The 22,579-nt window shown below is 35.3% G+C and overlaps 1 protein-coding gene across 1 annotated transcript in view; it reads right to left on the bottom strand.

The window, feature by feature from the left end:
• The window catches only part of LOC114341637 (small conductance calcium-activated potassium channel protein), a 250,833-nt gene that overhangs the window by 880 nt on the left and 227,374 nt on the right, over positions 1-22,579 (bottom strand). The gene's annotated exons all lie outside the window — the stretch shown is intronic.

Below are 22,579 nucleotides of genomic sequence, written 5' to 3'. Positions count from 1 at the left end.
GAATTGGAAAATCTTTATCCAATTTTCTTTCGTTAACATTTAATTATACAAGGCTCTATCACTTTATTGAGCAAGATCCCAGGGTCGCCAGACGTTACTTATTTTCTCACAAATAAAATGTATAGCATCATGTAGTATTAGGACATATTTTAAGTGTATGCATCCCTGCTAGCTTGGACCGACGCCGACGCACAGAGTGGTACAATTATAGACATATTAACAATAGACCAGGTTAGGGATATGCCACTCAATGCATCGGGGTTTAACGCCAATATCAAGTACGGTGGTCTAGCTATCTTTGTCTGTTGTACGAGTGTGAGCGTATCTACCAAGAGGTAGGAGTAATGGAACGACTCGGACACAGAGGCAGCGGCCATCATATGCTAGAGAGAGAAAGCGAAGCGCCGGTAGAGAGAGATAGATAGACCATCGACCCGAACTGCTCCGCGTTACGCTACTTTTCGGACCTTGCCTAATCTATGTGTTATTATATCTATGGGTACAATTCATAACTCACATAACTTACCAAAAAAATTTGACAGCTGTCACTTCGTAATAAGTTTTGGCTCTGTTAATTTTGAGATTTTACTATACTTTTTTTTACGATTTGCGATTTCTCTATTTTTACAATTCAAATAATATTTGTGAAAGGGGTAGTTATGAATATGCCAGAGGAAGGTAAATACTCAATATTATACCATTTTTTTAATATTAACCTTCTAGAAATTCAATCAAAATTAATCCAATTTTTTGTATAATTTTCAATAAAAACGATTGTTTGTAGTTACTCTCTATGGTAGGGGAGCCCAAGCGGGGATTTTTGAAGTTACTCGAGCTCGTCAGATTATCATATGGGGAGAAACCTGGTACCCTGCAGATGTACCTCTACAATATATTGGCTCTTAATACAGGGGAGTTCGTTAAGGGGGGCCCGAAAAAAAATCTATCCTTAAAAAAACTCGAAATTGTCAGATTAAGATAAGGTCAGTTAAGTACATGAAAAAGAGTGTATATTTCAAAAATCTGACGATTTGAGCCGGACGTAAGGAAATGGGTGAGTCCCAAAATTTCAAAAGAAAAAAGCGAATATTTCGCGAAATGAATGACAGATCGAAAAACTAAAAAATATTTGCTCAATATTTTTTAAAAATCTATCGAATGATACCAAACACGACATCCCACGGAGAGGGGTGCGGGTAAATTTAATATTTTAAATACGAATCCCGCGATGTTTCTCGAAATGAACATTAGACCGAAAAACTGCAAAATACACTTATTCAATATTTTTGAAAAATCTATCAAATGGCACTAAACACGACCCCCCACGGAGGTGGGGTGGGGGTTACTTTAAAATCTTAAATAGGAGCCCCCATTTTTTATTGCAGGCTTGGATTCCTTACGTAAAAATAAGTAACTTTTATTCGAAATATTTTTCGAATTATGGACAGATGGCGTTATAATCGGAAAAAGGATTGATGGAAATGGAAAATTAAATTAAAAAATGGCAAGCGCCCACTAAAATGAAAAACTTTACTTAACTTTTTTTGGTTTTAGGACCTACTCTTCACAACCCAATAGGTCCTCATAACGCTCGAGTGACTGCACATTTAGCATACTTTGCTCCCCTACCACTACTCATCGATACTGCATACGAGTTATTTTGTTATACCTAAGATTAGACTATCTATTTTCATAAATAGTTTTCAAAGATTCCACATGTTTCTACCACCTTAAATAAAAAGGAAAAGACTGTAAGTAGTAGTACAAACCATGATAATATAAATAACAAGATAATATATTGCGCATATCGAAGAGAATGGAGTCGTGACGTAACTGGAGACCGAAATTCGTAATGGTTCGTAATGACCGAATGATTTCCGATTAGTTTGAATTGCTCGCGGTTGTATAGTCCAGGCTCTATGGTCGCCCCCGTTAGGTAAATTATTCCGATTTGATTTTTTTGCACAAACTTACTAAAAAAAGAGTTCCTTGTAACAAACCGCAGGGTTCCAGGAGGTGCCGCGGTCAGAAAATTGTACAGAACAATTTTTTTAAACAAATTCAAAACATTAATTTTTTCGATCCGTTCAATTTTCTTATATTTTTTGGATCATTATAAGCAAAAAAGGTCTCTTGTTTCTTATTTTCTTATTTTTGTCGACTTTACGCGATTTAATATTTGAAAAACGCGAAAATCACCACTTTCAAGGCTTAATAACTCAGTTAAAAATTATTACTAAAAGTTAGAAAGTGACCAAGTCAAAGTTTAAAGTCCACCCTACAAGATCCTAAAGAAACTTTTGTCATTATTTTATTACTAAGCTGTTATTTTTAATTATTAACAATGAGCGCTAACTGCATATAGGCAGCCGTCAATAGTGAGTGCGAAAGAGATGCACCATTCCGGCCGTCTAATGGTGCATCTTACTTGCACTCACATTGACGGTCGCCTCACTTGGTTCGCTCTTGGTTAACAATTAAAAATAACAGCTCAGTAATAAAATAATGACAAAATTTCTTCAGAATTCTGTAGGTGGGGCCTTCAGCTTTGATTCAGTTACTTTTTGACTTTCATAATAATAATTTTTAACCTTAGTTAAAGCCTTGAAAGTTATTAAGCCTTGAAAATGGCCATTTTCACGTTTTTCAAATTTTAAATCGAGTATTATAACTCAACAACAGTCAATTCTAGAGAAAAATTACAAGATACCTTTTTGGCTCATAATGATCCAAAGAATCAAAAAAAAATTATACGAAGTGAAAAAATTTATTTTTTGAAGTGAAAAAATTTATTTTTTGAATTTGTTTAAAAAAATTGTTTAAACAATTTTCCGACCGCAGCACCTCCCGACACACGGTTATAAGGAACTTTTTTAAGTGAGTTTGTGCAACAAAATCGAATCGGAATATGTTACCTAACGGGGGCGACGATAGAGCCTGGACTATAAGCTAACAACAAGAATTCAAATTCCGGTCTCCAGTTACGTCATGCGATGCGCAAACTCGGACGTATTTGCGCTACGGGAAGATACTATCTTGTTATTTATAGTATCATGGTACAAACAGATTTATGAATTTGTTATTAAACACCATGCACCCGAATGTACAAAATATTTGAAAAACTGATAGTACTTATACTTACGTTTTTTGACAGGCAGCTTGAATCTAAAAGACCTAACTTAACTTTCTAAGGTGGTGGTCTCCAATACACGCTGTATGACAAACGGTTAAGTCGGTGGTCATTTCAATTCACACCGTAATTCGAATTTGTTTTAGAATTACTCTTTTTTAACTATTTTCGGTTGTAAGATAGTTTTTGTCCTTTAAAGTTTATTAAAAGTAACGAAAATGAACAATTTTCCTACGACGTGACGCTGTACGCAGCTTACAGCGTCTATTGGTGACCACCGCCTTACAGTTCCGATTATGCCACAGACATATAAAATACCTAGATCGTCCGCTGTAATCTAAATCTGTGCGACCAGTGCTAAACATAAAAATGTTTGTATTGAGGGCAGACATCTCTTTCTAATCGGATTATCAAATCGACGGCAGTGGGAAAGTCACGTGGTCGATCAACCGAACGTCATTGGATAAACCCCGCTGATTAGAAATATATGCCTCCTCTAAATACAAACATTTTTCTCTTGCGCACTGGTCGCCTAGTTTTATATTGCAGAGCGCAGTCTAGATATTATAAGTCTATGGTATAAATGGAACTTAAGCCAGATTTATGTTACGACGGGGACGTGGATGGCACGGGGCACGTTGAAGAATAGTCTGATATGAAAAGCATTGGTTGATTTATCATACAACGGAACAGGGCGACACCGGGAAGTGCCGAGGACGTGCGCTTTCTATTGTTCTACGCGCCCACGTCCCGGTGTAAGATTAATCAGCATTTAGACAGTTAGGTTACGTTAGGTATTTTAGATTCAAAGTGTACAAATCGCAAATCGTACAAAAAAGTGTAGCAAAAATGTCAAAACTAGAGGCAGCTAAAACGTATTACGAAGTGACAGCTGTCAAACTTATTTGGTGCGGTTATTTGGGGAGGGGGTAGTGTCAGATGAAGTCACACAGCTACAGCTACCGGAACGAACAATGGACGGCGAGAGAAATCCTGTCTGCGTAAAGTTTAGGTTGGTGTACGACAGAGAGAGTATTCGGAAAAAAGAAATAGAAACTTTTAGAATACAGATAGAGGTCTTAAAAACTCTGGAAGAAGATAGACCTATCGCACTTCTGTTAAATTTGGTCAACTGTATATATAAGACAGGAATTATCCCTAAAGACTGGATTAAATCAACGTTTGTTGGAATACCATAAAAGGCCAATACCAAGTATTGCAAAGAATACAGAACAATTAGTTTATTGAGCTATGTGTTAAAGTTGTTCCTAAAAATCGTTCATTCAAGAATATATCAAATGTGAAGAAAACATCGACAAATCTCATTTTGGTTTAATAACATTTGAGACATTCGGATAATAGCCAATTTGTACTGGAATCAAACAGCTGACATCAGAATTAACAACCAGACATCTGAAGAAATTCCTATTCTGAGAGTAGTTAGACAAGGTTTCGTGCTCTCCCTGCTTCTGTTTAATTTGTACGCAGACGACAGAACAGAGGGTATAATTGCCAGTGGAATAGTCATCAATAATCTGAGATACACTGATGACATAGTTCTGCTAGTAACGGACAGGGATGATTTGCAGGCACTCCTACATTCAGTGACGGATCATAACCAACAAATGGGTCTGAAAATAAACATAAAGAAAACCCAATGGATGGTCATCAGCAAAAACAAAAATATAGCCAATGACTTGGCAGATATTAGAGTAAATGGAGACATGGTGCAGAGAGTACAAGCATACAAGTATCTAGGCTGCTGGGTGAATGAAAAATGGGACTTATCACAGGAAATAAAATGGAGAATAGAGCAAGCGAGAACATTATTTAGTAAAATGCAAAAGATACTAACGAATAGAGAGCTAAACATTACGCTAAGAATACGTTTATTACGCTGCTATGTGTTCAGCATTTTGTTCTATGGAATGGAAGCATGGATCCTCACGAAAACAATATGCAAGAGGATTGAGGCTTTTGAAATGTGGGTTTACCGCAGAATATTGAGGATATCGTGGATGAAGAGAGTAACAAATCAAGCTGTAATGCAGCGGCTAAACAAAGAAAGAGAAGTACTGAATACCATAAAAAAAAAAGAAAACTAGAGTACTTAGCCCACGTGATGAGAAATCCGAAATATGAAATGGTACATGTAATTATCCAAGGAAAGATAAGGATAATTCCTGGCTTAGGAACCTCCGTCAGTGGTATGGAGTGAGCACCACGACACTATTTAGGCCAGCTGTGGACAAAGTAAAGATCATGCAACTGATCATCAATGTTCTGGGAGGACAAGGCAGTTAAAGAAGAAGAAGACTCATTTCGTTGGCGGTAACTTTTACCAGACGCTTTAAAGCTTCCAAAAAATAATGTAACTTTCCTTATTTTCTCACGCTTGATTTTTATATAAATATGATACTCAGCGAACTAATCCAATAATTTTTGCAAGCAGCCAGACCAATCGGAAGGCCCAAACATTCCCCCAGATACACACATACACAAAGGCTCGCTATGAGTATCAATGCAAGGTCATTATTTGTCCATTTAAGCGTGAGAAAGATGGGAGATACGAGGAAAATGTACTCTGCGAGTATCGATTTCTTTCTTGAACTAACCGTAACAGATATACTCATACACTATATGTGTGACTCATAAATGTGTAAATGACTTGGACGCTTCTTCTTCTTGTAGTGCCTATCCGTTTCGGATGTTGGCGACCATCATGTCAATCTGTACTTTGCACATTGCTGCTCTGAAAAGATTTGTAGTGGTTATGTTGAACCACGTAAGTAGATTTTTCAGCCACGAAATCCTTCGCCTTCCTGGTCCTCGCTTTACCTCTACTTTTCCCTGTAAGACCAGTAACAGCAGTCCATATCTTCATGATTCGACGATAAAGCCACATCTCAAAAGCCTCAATTTTCTTGCAGGTGGCGTCTGTGAGAGTCCACGACTCAACTCCGTACAACAGTATAGGAAAGATATAACATCGTAGTAATCTGTCTTTTATGGGTATCAACAAATCATGACATTTGAACAACTTTGCCATTTTTTGAAATGCAGATCTTGCTTTCTCTATCCTACATTTGATTTATATAGAATGGTCCCAATTTTCATTGAAGTTCATACCAAGGTAGGTATATGTTTTTACTCTTTCTGTTTGTCGACCATTCACACTGATTCGTCCAAATTGCTGTTCATTCTTAGATATCATCATACATTTGGTTTTCTTAGTGTTTAGTGAAAGTCCGTATCTCTGACTGACTTCTGCGATTCTGTTCATTAACTCCTGTAGGGCTTCAGAACTGTCAGCGAATACCACAGTGTCGTCTGCGTATCTTATGTTATTGATACATTCCCCGTTAATTCGAATTCCGGCTTCAACATCATCCACTGCTTCTTGAAAGATTTCCTCAGAGTAGATGTTAAACAGCAGTGGGGATAGTCTACATCCCTGACGGACCCCACGTTTGATTTTGATATCGTCGGATTCTCCTGCCTCTGTCCGGATAGAGGATGTTTGATTCCAGTACAGATTGCTGATAATCCTTAAATCACAGGTGTTAATTCCAATATTGGTTAATATCTCCACCAGCTTGTCGTGCTTTACTGTATCGAACGCTTTATGGTAATCAATGAAACATGCATAAATATCGCAATTTACGTCTCTACATCGTTGAAATAGCACTTGTATACTAAATAGAACCTCTCTTGTACCCACTGCATTTCGAAAACCAAACTGTGTTCGGCTGATTTTTTCTTCGCACAGTCTATATATCCTTTGATGTATAATTTTTAGAAATAGTTTTAAAATATGGCTCATTAAGCTGATGGTTCGGAAATCACTGCAGGATACGGAGTTTGTTTTCTTTGGTAAAGCAACAAACGTCGACTTCAACCTTGTTTTTGGTATTACTCCGCTTAAATATATATGTCGTTAAATATTTTGGTTAGGCGTTGAGTACCGTCGGTGTTAAATAGTTTTATGAGTTCAGCATATGCATTGTCAGGTCCAGGAGCTTTGCCATCTTTTAGTTGTGATATTGCTCTTTCCAATTCATCTGATGTGATTAACAAGTGGTCATCACATATGTAGGATGGAGGTTGTTGGGATCTAGTATCATCAAAGAGTTCCTGTATGTATTTTGTCCATATGACTTGGTCGCTTGGCAGTATTAATTATTAATTTTTAATAATATTTTCCAAAACATAGGTAAAAATAAGCACTGTGACTTAAGCACTATTGTATACATATACCGAACCTTTGTAAGCGTTTGGTGGAATGTTTGGTCCAGCCGATTGGTCTTCATCATCATCATCTTTGGCTTTTACAACGCTTCGTGAGTCTTTGCCGCGTTTACTATTGTTTTCATTGGTTCCGATCCGGTGCTACTATTTCTCATGGTCTCACTTCCATCTTCCCCAGGTCTTCTCTGACTGCATCTTTCCACCTTTTTCTAGGCCGTCCTGCTGGTCTTCTACCATCTGGTCTTTCCCAAAACAGATTTCTAATCAGTCTATCCCCATCACTCCGTATCACGTTACCTGTCCATCTTAGTATATTCGCTTTTATGTATCTCACGATGTTTCCCTGCCCGAAGAGAGCCTCTAATTTATTATTTTATCTGCTCCTCCATTTATTTGTCACACTATCCCTGCAGGGACCATATATAACTCGCAGGATTTTCCTGTCACCGTGTCACACAAAAAATTGGCCAGCGCAAGTACATATAATAATTATTGTTACATGTACTTGCACTGGACAATTTTCTTTGTGACACGGTGACAGAAAAATACAGCGTGTTTTATATATTCGTTCATGGGTATTCTTTCATTTTTCCGACTGTAGGTAAAATAAAAAATCTCTTCAACTTATGCTTTTATCAAAAGTCGATACCTGAAAAATGGAAAAACGCAGTAACAATACTTTTGCATAAGAAAGGAGATAAGACAGACTTAGAACATTACAGACCCATTAGCCTGCTAAAGCACTTCTACAAACTCTTTACAAAAGTAGTGACATCAAGAGTAGAAAAGAAGCTAGATTTTTACCAGCCAAAAGAACAAGCTGGATTTCGATCAAACTTTGGAACAATCGACCATCTGCAGGCAGTAAAGTTACGAATTGAAAAGTCAATAGAATATAATAAGCCCCTTGTCCTAGCATTCGTGGATTTTCATAAAGCCTTTGACACGATAGAGCTGAATAGCATTTTAGAAGCTCTAAATTAATGCCGTATTGACTATCGTTACAGTACACTCATCTATAATATTTATAAAGAGGCAACAATGAGTGTTAAGTTACATGATAAAACCAATCAAATAAGTAGAGAGCGGAATATATGCAACACAACATTACCAAAATATGCGCATATATATGCATTACTTTTACTACAAATATGCAGGTATTTTTTCTAAATTTGTCTAAATATGCAAATTCATATTAAAAATACTCAAAAATAAAACAATATATTAAGTAGTAAGATCTTCAGAAAAGTTGCCTTCAAAAATACGTACAACTTTCCTCAAACAATCGAAGCCCTCATTTTTTTCTAAAACATTTTTTAATTTATTTCTAATTGTAATCCCTGTATTTCCGGGAATTTTTTGACAATGAGCAGAAAAAGTGTTAACAAGATTAACCGAATCACTTAATTGTAAATTCCTTTGTTCTAATGACTTTATTAGATCTGGTAAAAAACTAAAATTAACTTTTATGAACATAAGTTCTTTAGCAATTTGTACGTTACTTAAAGAACAAAGTACGTTACTTAAGCTGAAGAACAAAAGCGGAATTGTCTACAATTTGATGGATTTTTGTATTTTGATGCTTCTCTCTATGTCCGTCTTTATATAAGTAAAAGCGAATTTGTCGAATAAAAACAGTCTTTCCAGAAAAATTTCTTTTGTGGGACATGATGCTTTTGTTTGTCAGTTCCTCATTTAAAAAATGAAATGTGAAAATGAATGTAACTTGCGATTTTGGAACAGGCCTTGCAAAATACTTTGTCTCCACTTAACTCGGGAAAACACTTTATCCAAGCACTTTTTTGAATGGTAGACATATTTAAATTTAATAAATACCAATCACTTCAAAAACACTAAATACGATACAACGTTTACTTTAAACAAATGTTGGCCGGAAACTGACAAAATAATTATTAGACCCTTAAAAGCAGATAGGTACCTACGACTTGCTACGCTAATAAAATAATATTTTTATGGGAATACCCATAATTGTTAAATTTAGGTAGTAATGGGAAAGTCCAGATGAGCGATAGATAGATAAATAACGAGCTCGTTCATATCGAAGTTATAAAATTCCAACTAAGGGAGGAAAATTTTAAACTTTTATATAATTTATTTTTAAAATATGCAAAATAAATCGTGTTTAGCTTAAATATGCAATGTTGTGTTTGTTGTCTGAAAATATGCAATATATGCATCTATATGCACTTTGCATATATTCCGCTCTCTACAAATAAGCATACGACGCGGCGTAAGACAAGGCGACACATTCTCGCCAAAACTATTCATAACTGGAATATGCCTTTTAGATGCTCAACTGGGACAATAAAGGGATCACAATAGATGGAGAAAAGTTCAATCATCTTCGTTTTGCAGATGACATAGTCCTTATAACTGATGACCTAGGAGAAGTAAAAGAAATGCTAAATGAGTTAGACGCTATCTGCTGGAAAACAGGCCTGAAAATGAACTTTTCTAAAACTAAATTTATGACTAATTTGATTCCTAGTGGACAGCTGATTATACGTGAACAAGAAGTAGAACTAGTGGAAAAGTACATGTACTTGGGTCATGAAATTAGAATTAGCAGATATAACCAAACATGCGAAATAAAAAGAAGATTAACTCTTGCTTGATCGGTTTGAAAAGACAAGCGTTTGATCAATGTGTGCTACCGGTAATGACATATGGAGCAGAGACACTGACTCTTACCAAGGCAACAGCGTCGAAAATGCGGGTTGCTCAAAGGCGTATGGAAAGATCTATGCTGGGTGTAACACTACGGGATAAAATAAGAAATGAAGATCTCAGACAAAGAACCGGTATCGCAGATGTTGTAGAACGTATCACCAGGCTCAAATGGAACTGGGCAGGGCACGTCGCCAGGCTGAAAGACTCAAGATGGACACGAAAGCTGATGAAATGGAGACCGAGGGAAGATAAGCGCAGTAGAGGAAGGCCGCCTACGCGATGGACAGATGATATCAGGCGGATTAGTAAAAACTGGCAGCAATCAGCACAAAAACGTGAAGTGTGGAAACAATTGGGGGAGACCTATGTCCAGCAGTGGACGTGAATTGGTTGGATTATGATGATGATGGAATCATATGCTTGTTTGAGTCTATGAAGATCTGTTGTACGTTTTTATTACACTCCCAATACTTTTCTAGCATTTGTCTGATAGTAAATATTTGTTCGATTTGGTAATCGCCAATAATTTCATCTGTATATGGCAGTAATCGCTTTAGTACCACTGAAGCCAATATCTTATACTGATTGCTTTTGTTGCTTACAAAATTATTGGATTAGTTCCCTGATTATCATATATAAAAATCAAGCTTGAGAAAATAATGGAAGTTAAGACTGTTATTACCTACCTTTAGCACCTGATATTTATGAATTTGCCGTCGGCTCAAGCTAGTAGGTATGCATTAAAGTACATATAAAGTATATAAAGTACTAATACATGTTCTACATTATGATATACATGGATACACACTCTTCAACTCTTCAAAATTCCAGCTTCCTTGCCTTCTTTTTTGTACATATGCGTGATAAGCCAGTCTTCTGTGATATCATTTTATTTTGGTTTCGTATGGTTAACTTTATATGTTTAACATAGATCTTCTTAGCAAGAAGAACACGTGATTCGTTTCATGCAAAGTTGAAATATGTCCATTTGACATCTTAGTTAACTTCACAGAACCTACGCATATTTCAAAAACGCAGCCCCCGGACTCGATGACATTTTGGTAGAAAGAATAAGAGGCAGAAGCAATGTCAACTTGGCAGTGTTGCTCTCGATTGTATTATTAAGAAATGTCTTTCTACCAAGCTTTGCAAAAAGACGAACGACCCTTATACAGTAAAACTCATTTATCTGCAACCGCGAAGATAAGACAGGACAGATGTTCGTTGATGCAATGAAAGTGACCTTGAGGGTTTGAGTTAAATTTGTTCAGTTATAGCGTTGATTGAATATACGAATAAAATCCGCAGCCAGGCGCGGATCTAGAAATTCATAATAGGGGGGCCAGACTTACCTCAAATACAGTGGTGCCACAGCTACCGATTTTTCGGTAGATTTACCGAATACCTGTCAAATCTACCTATCTACCTAATTCTCCTTTTTTCTACTGAAAAATCAAAATTCTTAGTTTTTAAATTAATCTGCCGATTTTCTTTCTACCGAAAAATCAAAATTATTAGAAATTTTTTTTTAGCGGATAGATTTGGTAACAGAGTTTAGTCAATTTTCAAGAATTCTTGAATTGCTTTTACTAGCTTGTGACACAATGTGCGAACCAGCAGATACGGATTTACCGATATCAATTTTATGACCAGTCCTTTGTTCTTTTATATTATGATTTTGGGAGTAAAATGTATCTACCTGAACCTGAATAATGAATACTGAAGAATTGTGGCTTATTTTGATGTAGAAGATAATTCCAAACTAAAAATAGTATTTATATTAAAATCTTAAAACAGGAGAAATTTATTTTGCACCTTTTTAACTTACAGTATCTCGACATAACGAAAGAACATTAAAAATTTTTCTCGTTATCAATTGCTTCAATATTGTTTTGTTTTTAAATTATTATAAAGTGTAAAAAATCATGTTTTTGCCTATAAAACATTCCTTGTAGATGTTAGAGAAAAATGTTTCAAATAAATATTCTAGATCTTAATAGTTTCTAATTTGAAATACATAAACAATTGGATATAATTGCAAAAAACCCTTATTTTTTCAGTAATTTATAAATGTTAATAACTTATAACTATTATTTATTATAACAAAATTTTTTAACTTGTTTAAACAATTATACATATTTCAAATAAGAATATTTGTATTTTGAAAGTTAATAGGTACACGGGTGGTAAGTTTTTTTAAAAAGTCTACAACAGGAAAAAATTTAACAATAAAACACTGAAAACGTTTGTTTTCTATACTTCCACAAAATTTATTACAACTATGTGACTACAGCTGTTTCGGCAGAGTGCCTTTCTCAAGTGATTTAGTTTACAATGGTTTGCCTATTTAAAGTCTTTAACTGAAGAGGTTGAGGAGTGGGGAGCTGTTTGTCTCGAGTTGCTCATTCAGAATTATATCTGTATTTTTCAATTTATTAATTTCCATAGATTCTAATAAAGATAGCTTAAGGCCTTTATTTTGAATATGCAGAATTTGAAACTGTTCATTAAAAGAATGATTATGATCTAGCTAGAAGGTGAAGTGCGTATGTAGTAGTGTCTGTTTTTCTATTGTTGAAAGACCTTTTGTGTTCTGCTACCCGTTTGTCAAAAGTGTCAAAAGTCAAATAAAACAAAACTTCAGTATGCGTTTTTGTCTATAAGCTAAGAAATGATATTTCTTTATTGGTACTTCATTTTCGATGTCTATGTAAATTTTTATTTAGTTTTGCAATTGCCAATAATGAAGAGACACCATTTAAATCGCGAAATGCAGTGTCGTGCTATCGGTATGCTTAGACCTGGCAGAAGTCAAAGAGACGTTGCTGAGGCAGTGGCGCACCCAGGGGGGGTTTTGGGGGTTAAAACCTCTCCCAGGGCATATAAAAAATACAAAGAATAGTAGGAAAATATAACTTGTCTTTCAGAAACAATACAAAAAAATTTCGGTGCCCAAACGAAGCTAGGACAAATACTCCCCGGACAAATAATCCTGGACAAATAATCCCGGACAAAAAATCTCCACAAATTATCCCTGGACAAAAAATTCCCAGACAAAAAATCTCGGACAAATAATCCTCACAAATTTTTTGGACAAAATATCCCCACAAAAACATCCCGGACAAAAAATCCCCAAGAAACATTTACTGCCGAATAGTTCTCTAAAAATTTTCCCGTGAATGTAATCGACTCAAATGTTTTTCAGCCTCAATGCGTGAGAACTATAGCAATCGCCATTAAACCGCTATTCGGCACGAAAATAATGTTTAGCAATTAAGATTAAGCATGAATTGTTATTTCGATTACCAAATTTCGAATTTTAATTCCATGCCGAAAACTTCAAATTTTACATGACTAACGAGTGTGAGTTTTTTCGAAAATCGTGGAAGATATGGGGAATGAGCTAAGGCTGTGGGAATCATGTTCTAATTATTCGCTTAAATCTGTTACTCATTCTGCTTTGAATAACTATGTTCAAAACATTGCCTATTCGTAATGATAACTACTGGTTATGAAAACGATAATCTTGATTGTAATGCAAAAATGCCTGTTCCTTTTTGTAAATTTAACGTCAAAATATTTAGTCGTTATCATCATCAATGGCGTTATAACTTTTCGAGTGTCTTTGCGAGTGGTTTACTATTGCCTTCCATGTTTGTCGGTCCTGTTTCACCATTTCCCATTGTCTCACTCCCATCTTCTCCAGATCTTCTCTGACTGCATCTTTCCACCTTTTTCTAGGCCGTCCTACAAACTTTCTCCCATCTGGCCTCTCCCTGAGGAGCTATGTCTGGTTTGATTTTTGGATACATTTTTCGCATGGCATATTCTAAAGCCAGCTTAAACAACAATGGGGACAACGGATCTCCATGTCTCAGTTCAGAATTTACGCAGAAAGCATTTGATAATTCCCCACTTCTTCTAACTTGTGCAAAGAAGTTACACACATTTGCGTTACCGCCGTTAGTTTCTTGGGTACGCCCAGCTCGACCATTGTATTCCATAGTGTAGGAGGATTAATTGAATCATAAGCCTGTTTGAAATCTATAAAGATCTGATGCTCGTCTTGATTATACTCCCAATCCTTTCAAGCATTTGTCTAATAGTAAATATTTTATCAACAATCGATCTTCCGGGCCTGAAATCACACTGGTATTCAGCAACTATTTCTTCGGCGTATGGTAGTAATCTTTTCAGTAATACATCATCATCATCAATGGTGCTACAGCCCTATGAAAGAGCCTGGACCTTCCCAAGTCGATTACGCCAGTCAGTCCTATCCATTGCCAACCATTGCCAGTTTGCTGCGCCTATTTTTCTCCCATCCTCATCTACATCATCCTTCCATCTAAGTTTTGGCCTACCCCTATTTCTACTTTTCACAGGTTGCGACATAAGGATTCTTCTAGGAGGGTTGTTATGCTGTGATCTTGCTAGGTATCCTGCCCATCTTAGTCTTCCTATTCTGATAAGAGATACTACGTCTTTACCACCAAATATTATGTTTATATCTGTGGTATACCTCGTAGTTGTCTCCTCCAAATACCGTTTTCAGTAATACATAACGAAACATTTTTAGTCATCAGTTTCAATTCACTGCAAGCAACATTTCAGAAACCTGCTTCAAAAGCTTTCAAAAGTTATGTCAAAAAGCTGTGTTCTGCGTTTTCATAACAAAACTAAACATTCTTAATAGCGCAAAACTTTTTCATGGATGCACAGATAATAGGCAATATTTTGAACTTAGTTATTTAAGGCAGAGTGAGCAAAATATTTAAGCGAATAATTACAACATGATTCCCACAGCCTTAGCTCATTCACCATATCTTCCACAATTTTCGAAAAAACTCACACTCGTTTGTCATGTAAAATTTAAGTTTTCGGCATGTAATTGGAATTCGAAATTTGGTAATCGAAATTACAATAATTCATGCTTAATTTTAATTACTAATCATTATTGTCGTGCCGAAAATCGGTTTCATAGCCATTGCCATAACTCTTATGCACTGAGGCTGAAAAACATTTGAGTCAATTGCGATCACGTGAAAACTTTTAGAAAACTATTCGGTAGCAAATATTTTATGGGGATTTTTTGTGTAGATATTTTGTCGAAAAACATTTGTGGGGATTATTATTTATCCGGGATTTTTTGTCTGGGGATTTTTCGTCCAAGGATAATTTGTGGGGATTTTTTGTTAGGGATTATTTGTCCGAACCCCGCCCAAGCCAACCCCCCTAGAGGAAAATTCTGAGTGCGCCACTGTTCTGAGGTCCTCCACACAAACAGTAATGTCATTAATTGTTTTTGGTTAAGGTTTCATGAAACTGGTGAAGTTTCTGAAAATCATAGAGGCCGAACAAGGAAAACCAACCAGATTGAAGACCGTTTTCTTAGGTTGCAGACTTTGCGAGATCTCACTATAACTGCATCACAATTACAAGTGAGGCTGCAAGTGACCCATCAGGTGTTTGTAAGTTGCAAAACTGTTAGAAATAAACTGCATGAAGTAGCTTTAGATGCTCGTAGACCTGTGAGAGTGCCTGTGTTATCGGGAGGAAATCGCGCTCGTCGACTTCAGTGGGCACAAGAACACGCAAATTGGGTTAGACCTGAGTGGGTCTCTACTCTCTACTTTGTTCACAGATGAGTCTCGATTTGGATTTGCACCAGATACGAGACTGACAAGAATTTGGAGACGATCTCACAATGCTGAACGATTGGTCGCCGCGCAGGAGGTTCATAGTCAACAAGGCGGCAGCATAATGGTATGAGGTGGTATCACTCTTGGTGTAATAACCAATCTCGTTTGTCTGGAACGGTTTATAAATGCAACAGACTACCACGATATTATTCACGAACCTATTGTTGTACCCTTTGCATAACAAGCCGGTTCCCAATTTCAATTAGTGCACGACAATGCGCGTCCACATAATGCCAGGGTCTTGCAATCATTCCTCGAAGATAATGAAATTAAGTTTTTATCATGGCCTACACAATTGCCAGAGTTAAACCCAATTGAGAATGTATAGGACATATTGGGCAGACGCATTTTACAACAAAATATTGCGTTCAATACAAGACAGTAACTTTTGAGGGCCTTTCAATGGAGTGGAGCAAAATACCGCAGAAAGACAATGACCATCTGATCATTGATCATAAGTTAGACTAACAGATATAGGGCAGTAATCAACCGTGGAGGTCATACACTATACTAACTTAACCTAAAGACTACTTTGTTGGGAGCTGAGGGGCAATAAATTAGTTTTTTAATTTTTTTATGTTAGCATTTTTTGACTTATGGAGTTCTCTCTTAATTTTTCTAAGAGCTATTGCGATAATTCTAAGAAAAAATGTTTATTTTGTATTCGGGACACTTGTTTTTAACCTCTTTTTTAAATATTTGAAATAAATTATTTGAAATCCGTCTGTAATCTCGCATTTTGTTTTTGTCCCCTAGATTATTTTGATGTGTGTATGATGATGAATGTAGTTTATTTTTGAATACTCTTACCTAAAGTATCATTTTTTTGCAATGTGATAGTAAAAGAAGAAAAAAATGAAATCTACCGAAATTTGACGATTTCTACCGAAAAATAGGAGCAGTCTCCCGAAATTTTGTCCAAGACTTGTGAGAGGCAACACTGCTCAAATATTATATTTTCCAGATTTAGCCATACGACTCACACTTACTCTAAGGATAAAATACACTATATAATCCCAGATACCTACGGTATCAAAAGGATTGATAGAGAATTCACGACTATTAATCTCACTGGTCGTTCTTTACCATAAAGATTAACCTTTCTACCAGCAATGGGTAGGTACGCATGGATTATCTAGTAAAATACAAATTTTTATATATTTATTGTATCGCAAATTTAAAACGTGACTTTTCATGAGATAAGGTTTATACCCAGTGTAATGTATTTGCATTTTAAAATATCATTTTTGTTATTCTTGGAACTGAGAAAAATATTTCCGTTGTTTATGGTTCCACCGGTACCCAAACAAATGCGCCTGCAGATTCTTTTTCAGAGAAGGGTGTTTTATTAGATTTTATGGCTTCTTTCAATTCTTTAGAAGCGGTTGTCGTGTAATTTAGTGTTGTACTGATGGCTTAAAGTTTAGAGTTAACAGAAAAAAAAAATAAATAATAAAAAATACTTATAGACTAAATACAAAAGGAGGGTACATGGACCCGTTGACCCCCCTGGGGTCATACAAATGGAACGTATCAAATTTTCTAGTCTCAGAAACACTGTAGCCATCTACATATTATGTTTGAGTGAGATAATTACACTCAGTGCCGGATTTAGGATACTTGCGGCCCTAGGCCAAATTACCCGGTGCAGCCCCGATAACTTCACGATTATGTAATTAAGCATAAAGCACATTTCAAATTAATACATAACGTTTATTTTAATTTTACTTTTTAAAATTGGTACAACATACAAAGCATAACATAAATGAATAGAAATGCCACTAATAATCTATTTGAATACGGTACATAATATAGGTTGAAATGTTGCATTCACTAATTAAATAATCTAGGTTTACACATTTGGCTAAAACCCCAAAACAGCTCTAACAACAATTTCTATATTTATAGAAAATATATGTATAATTCAAAAAGTTAGCAAACAGCAGTTATTTTTAAAATTATTTATTTTTATTTCAAGAATATAGGTTTAATTTTTAGACAACTCTTTTTTCATAGGAATCAAAGTTGTCTCCCAGACTCAATATTATGTACTCCTTTAGAGATTTGTATATGTTGCAAGTCACATTCAAGTCTGTAACAGTATTTTACAATGTTTTGATACTCTTGTCAAAACATTGTAAAATATCGTCCCAAATGTTTAGTAGAATGACATTCTCTAATTTGAAAAATTGTTTACTGGTTCTATTAGCTTCAGCTCGGCTCCCATTTGTTTCCCCGTATCGGCTGATATTTTTTTACTGCATCGTAGTAGCTCCGGTAGTTAAGTAAAATAGCTTTTACAGCATGCCATTTGGCAGCCGATCTTGTAACGTTTACCCTTTTTGGAGGGAGTTTCTTTTCGTTATTGCTATTTTTGACAATGTGTTCCAACCTTTCCAACAAGGTTCATCTTGAAGTTGGTGGATTCACGAAAACGTAAAATTCTTGAATAAACATGAATAGTTTTGTTACTGCCAAACAACAATCAGCCCCATGTGTGCCTTCTAGATTCAGTGAATGAGCGGAGCATGGAACATACTCAGCTAAATTGTTTTGTTATGTTCTTTTATTAGCGTTTGTAAACCTATACAGTGCTAGTCAAAAGTCCGTACTCCCCTCGTATCTTTTGAACGCTTATACCTATAATAGTGAAATTTGAAGGGAGGAAATAAACGGCCGTAAGCTTCTTAACTAGTCATGACAGGTGACGTAATAGTGACAGATGACTTTACAGCGCCACTGTGATAGATAATTTTAAATGGGACCTTATGGCAAGATATACCTCGTTAAAAAGGTATTGAAAATACCTATTCAGTCATACTATTTTTGTTTGAATTTAAGCTCATTTTGATGAATAAATGAAATAAATATAAAATTGTAGTTTCACATTTAATTAATAAAAATTCAAAATTCCGCCTATAATTACTTGTCAAAAACTATTGAAAAACGTCAACTTTTTTTACAAAAAACCATAGACGGACATTTGAATTTTTATTAATTAAATGCGAAACTACAATATTATATTTATTTAATTTATTCACCAAAATCAAAATCAACTTAAACTCAAAAAAATTAGTATGAATGAATAGGTATTTTAAATACCTTTCAAAGGAGGCATTAATTGCCATAAGGTCCCATTTAAAATTATCTGTCACAGTGGCTCTGTAACGTCATCTGTCACTATTACGTCACCTGTCATGACTAGTTAAGAAGCTTACGTCCGTTAATTTCCTCCCTCTAAATTTCACTATTATAGGTATAACCGTTCAAAAGATACAAGGGGGGTACGGACTTTTGACTAGCACTGTATATTTGCCTGACATATTCGAGGCATTATCATGACTAGCCTCTCATATCGCACAATGGAATATCTAACTCCGACAGGGTATTTAAAATAATTTCCGCAATGTGTGCTGCAGTGTGATCGTGAAATTTAATGAAAGCTATAAATCTTTCTACAGGCATACCATCACTTAAAACATACCGTAGAATCTGGTCTGAATGAGATGTCTGGTGTAGAATCAAAACTAAGAGTTGAAGTGTTGAAAATAAACATTCAATTTTTTTATCAAAAAAGTTTTTTTTTACAAAACGCTGCGGCCCCCTTTTGCTTGCGGCCCTAGGCCGCGGCCTAGTCGGCCTAGTGGTAAATCCGGCACTGATTACACTACGTTTAGGGTTGGGCCACATATATCCGCACCGCGTTCGAGCCAGTATGGCTGGCCAATAGCCAGCCGGATATGTGTGGCCCAACCTTTAGCGTTGTTATAGATAAAATGGTGAGACCAGGTGAGTGGTAATGACCGTCCTGTTGGGATTGTGCCAGCCCTGCAGAGGCTTATGCATAGGGCTCTTTCTAATAGACTTAAAAATATGTCTCCCCCAACCTTAATCAAACACGATTCGTACAATTTAATGGTACGATGGCAAACTGCACAATCCTAGATCAATACATCCGATCTAAAGGTTCAGACCAACGATGCGTTGAAGAACGTGTTGAAGCGGTTTACCAATTTAAATGTCAGCAAAGAGAGATAGAAAATATTTAACACTGCAAAAAAAAATAGAACACAGTTGGCACCCCAAACTACTGTAACATTAATAAATATTTTATGATAAAATCAGTCGGACTATGTCCCAAGAATATGTCCCCACACCGCCAGTGTGGGCGGTAAACATTTTATTATATTGGTTAATTCATACAATGATCAAAATCTTAACACAACGTAGTTAGACCACTACCTAGTAAAATTACCACGGCACTGATCGTATCAGCTCCCTAGCTTAGTCGAAAGGGGAACGTTTTAGCACCTGTATGCCAAATCTCTTTGAACTGTGTCTTTTACCGAGAGTTCATCGGAAACAGAGTCACGGTCTTCAGGACAATAAAAAAGGATACAGTGGCAATAAATTAGGGTTTGGCATTAGCTTAAGGATCATAAATAACACATTTCGACAGAAATTTCGCTTTTTCACGTTGCGTTGAGTCTATTTCACGTTGCGTTGAATCCCGTCTTCAGTTCTTATCCTTCCCTGTTAAATTTTTCTATTTCACTCGGCCTGCCGCTCCAATGTTCCGTGAGAGTTCTTTTTAAAATGTTGAGGGGGATGGTTTACCGTTCTATCGTTGGATGCCTCGAAGAAGTTCAACGCAATGTCGCATGCATCTGTTGTTAGGGTAATGCAAATCTCGTGTTACAATTAAAATAGGATCAAAATCAATTGGGATCAAAATAGGGTCAAAATTTAAACAATTGTACTTGGTAAAACTGCCACTCGAGATGTATTTTGTAAACCGCAATTGATTCTTTGAGGCTTCATTTTTAAGGGATGTTAAAAAAATCTTCAACATGTAACAACATGGAACACGATTGTAAGTAGACTCAATGAGAACGGACACTTTCCAAAAAAAAAACCAAAACCTTCCGTGGCTATTGGAAAGATAGCATTTTTTTTTCTTCAATAAAATTTAGATCTTCATTTGAATCCGTTTCATTTTCAGCTGTTAATGTTAATAAACAATGGACATATAATTATAATTAAGAGAATGCTACCTCACAAGCCTTTTATTAGGCCTACCTACAAGTGTGTGACATTAGTTATTATAAATGTTTATAAGCTAAAAAGTCAGCTCAGTTTAAACTATATTTTAATAATAAATGTAATAAAATATAAAATATTTAATAATATACCTATTTAATAAAATAAATTAATTACTCTCTGAATAAACAAATTGAATAACTTATAAACTGTCTTGTCGATCTATTTCATTTTAATAAATTATTGATTGCCACAATTTTGAGTAGTTATATTATGCCATTATTAAAAAAACAAAGTTATTAACATTATTTGTATATTATTGCAAAAATAAGAGTTTTTTGAAATTATCTCGGTCAATTTGTTTATGAAACTAAAAAATAAAGAACTTTTTATGATCTACAACTGTCATTTATACCATTTTTCTCTAAACAATAATATAAGAAACGTTTTATAGGCAAACATATTTTTCTCTTTTTAAGCTTGTTTAAAAAAAGCCAAATCAGCTGTACGTCTTCACGTATTTTTCATCAGCTACCCCTCACATACCTTTTAGAACAGTCAAATATTTGTATAATATTTTTACTTGAAATCAATGAATTTTCGCAGATATAGACAGATATGTAGTAGATATATAGCATTACGCTATAATTACTCTTTCTGCTAATTTTATTTTTTTCTTAATTTTTAATTATTTTTTCTCAAAATCGAAACGACGTTAGTCATTCAAAATTCACATGTAAATAAAAACGGAATGTATCCTTCACCATCTGTTTTTCGTTTGTGCGGTATAACAAACTACACCCTCATAAATTAAGTACTATATCAGACAATTGTGTCAACAACTCACTAATGCATTCAAGGGCGTTTTCTTAAAACTGCAAAAGTATACGCCAGACCTAAATGATTTATTGTCATCTGGTCAGAGGGAAGAAACATAAACAGATTGTCGTTGTGGTTTTCTTTTTAGTCACGACACAGCTGGTGAACGATTCACACACCAATCGTTCGGCCCTTTTCCGAAACCTAAGCGCAATACCTTTGTGTTACCAAAATAAATAAAATATTTACCGTTCGTTTTGTTACATTCATTTCAGTAATTAATTCCGTCAACATCACCACCGGAATAGATAGAATCGTAAAACAGCCCTAAGGAAACTCCATGTAAAATTCTAAACTGCTGAATTCCTGCTTCCCTAATTATTTTATATCAAAAGTCATGAGAAAATATTTGTAGAGGATCGAAATCTGTATTAAAAACAAAAATTAAAATTGTTCTACGATTTAAATACATTACAAAATTTTGAAAAATATAATACATTTGCCACAGTAGGTACAGTCGGAAAAATGAAAGAATATCCATGAACGATCACATCAATCACTTATTTTGTATTTGCTGTCATTTTCTATAACAAACGTTTGTTATTTATAGAAAAATACAACAAATACAAAATAAGTGACTGATGTGATCGTTCATGGGTTTTCTTTCATTTTTCCGATTGTATGTGTGTAAAAGTTATGTCACACGTTACTATTTAACTGACAGTGGGTACACTATTGACTGAATAAAACATCTTTATTATTAATACTTTGTCCTCAACTGAGGGTATCTTACTAACTTTATTGTTTTTTAAACAATAAATGATAGAATACAAATAATGACAGTTTAGATATTTAATATAATAACTTCACTGTGACCGAACGCAACCGTTACACACATTTTTGCACTGTGTGTGGCCTAACTCTGGCGTGATACTCTGAAAAATGAATT

This window comes from Diabrotica virgifera, chromosome 10, assembly GCF_917563875.1.
Source record: "Diabrotica virgifera virgifera chromosome 10, PGI_DIABVI_V3a".
In the NCBI taxonomy this organism is placed as follows: Eukaryota; Metazoa; Arthropoda; class Insecta; order Coleoptera; family Chrysomelidae; genus Diabrotica; species Diabrotica virgifera.
The sequence above is the reverse complement of the archived record's forward strand: the minus strand, read 5'-3'. Positions and strand labels throughout refer to the sequence as shown.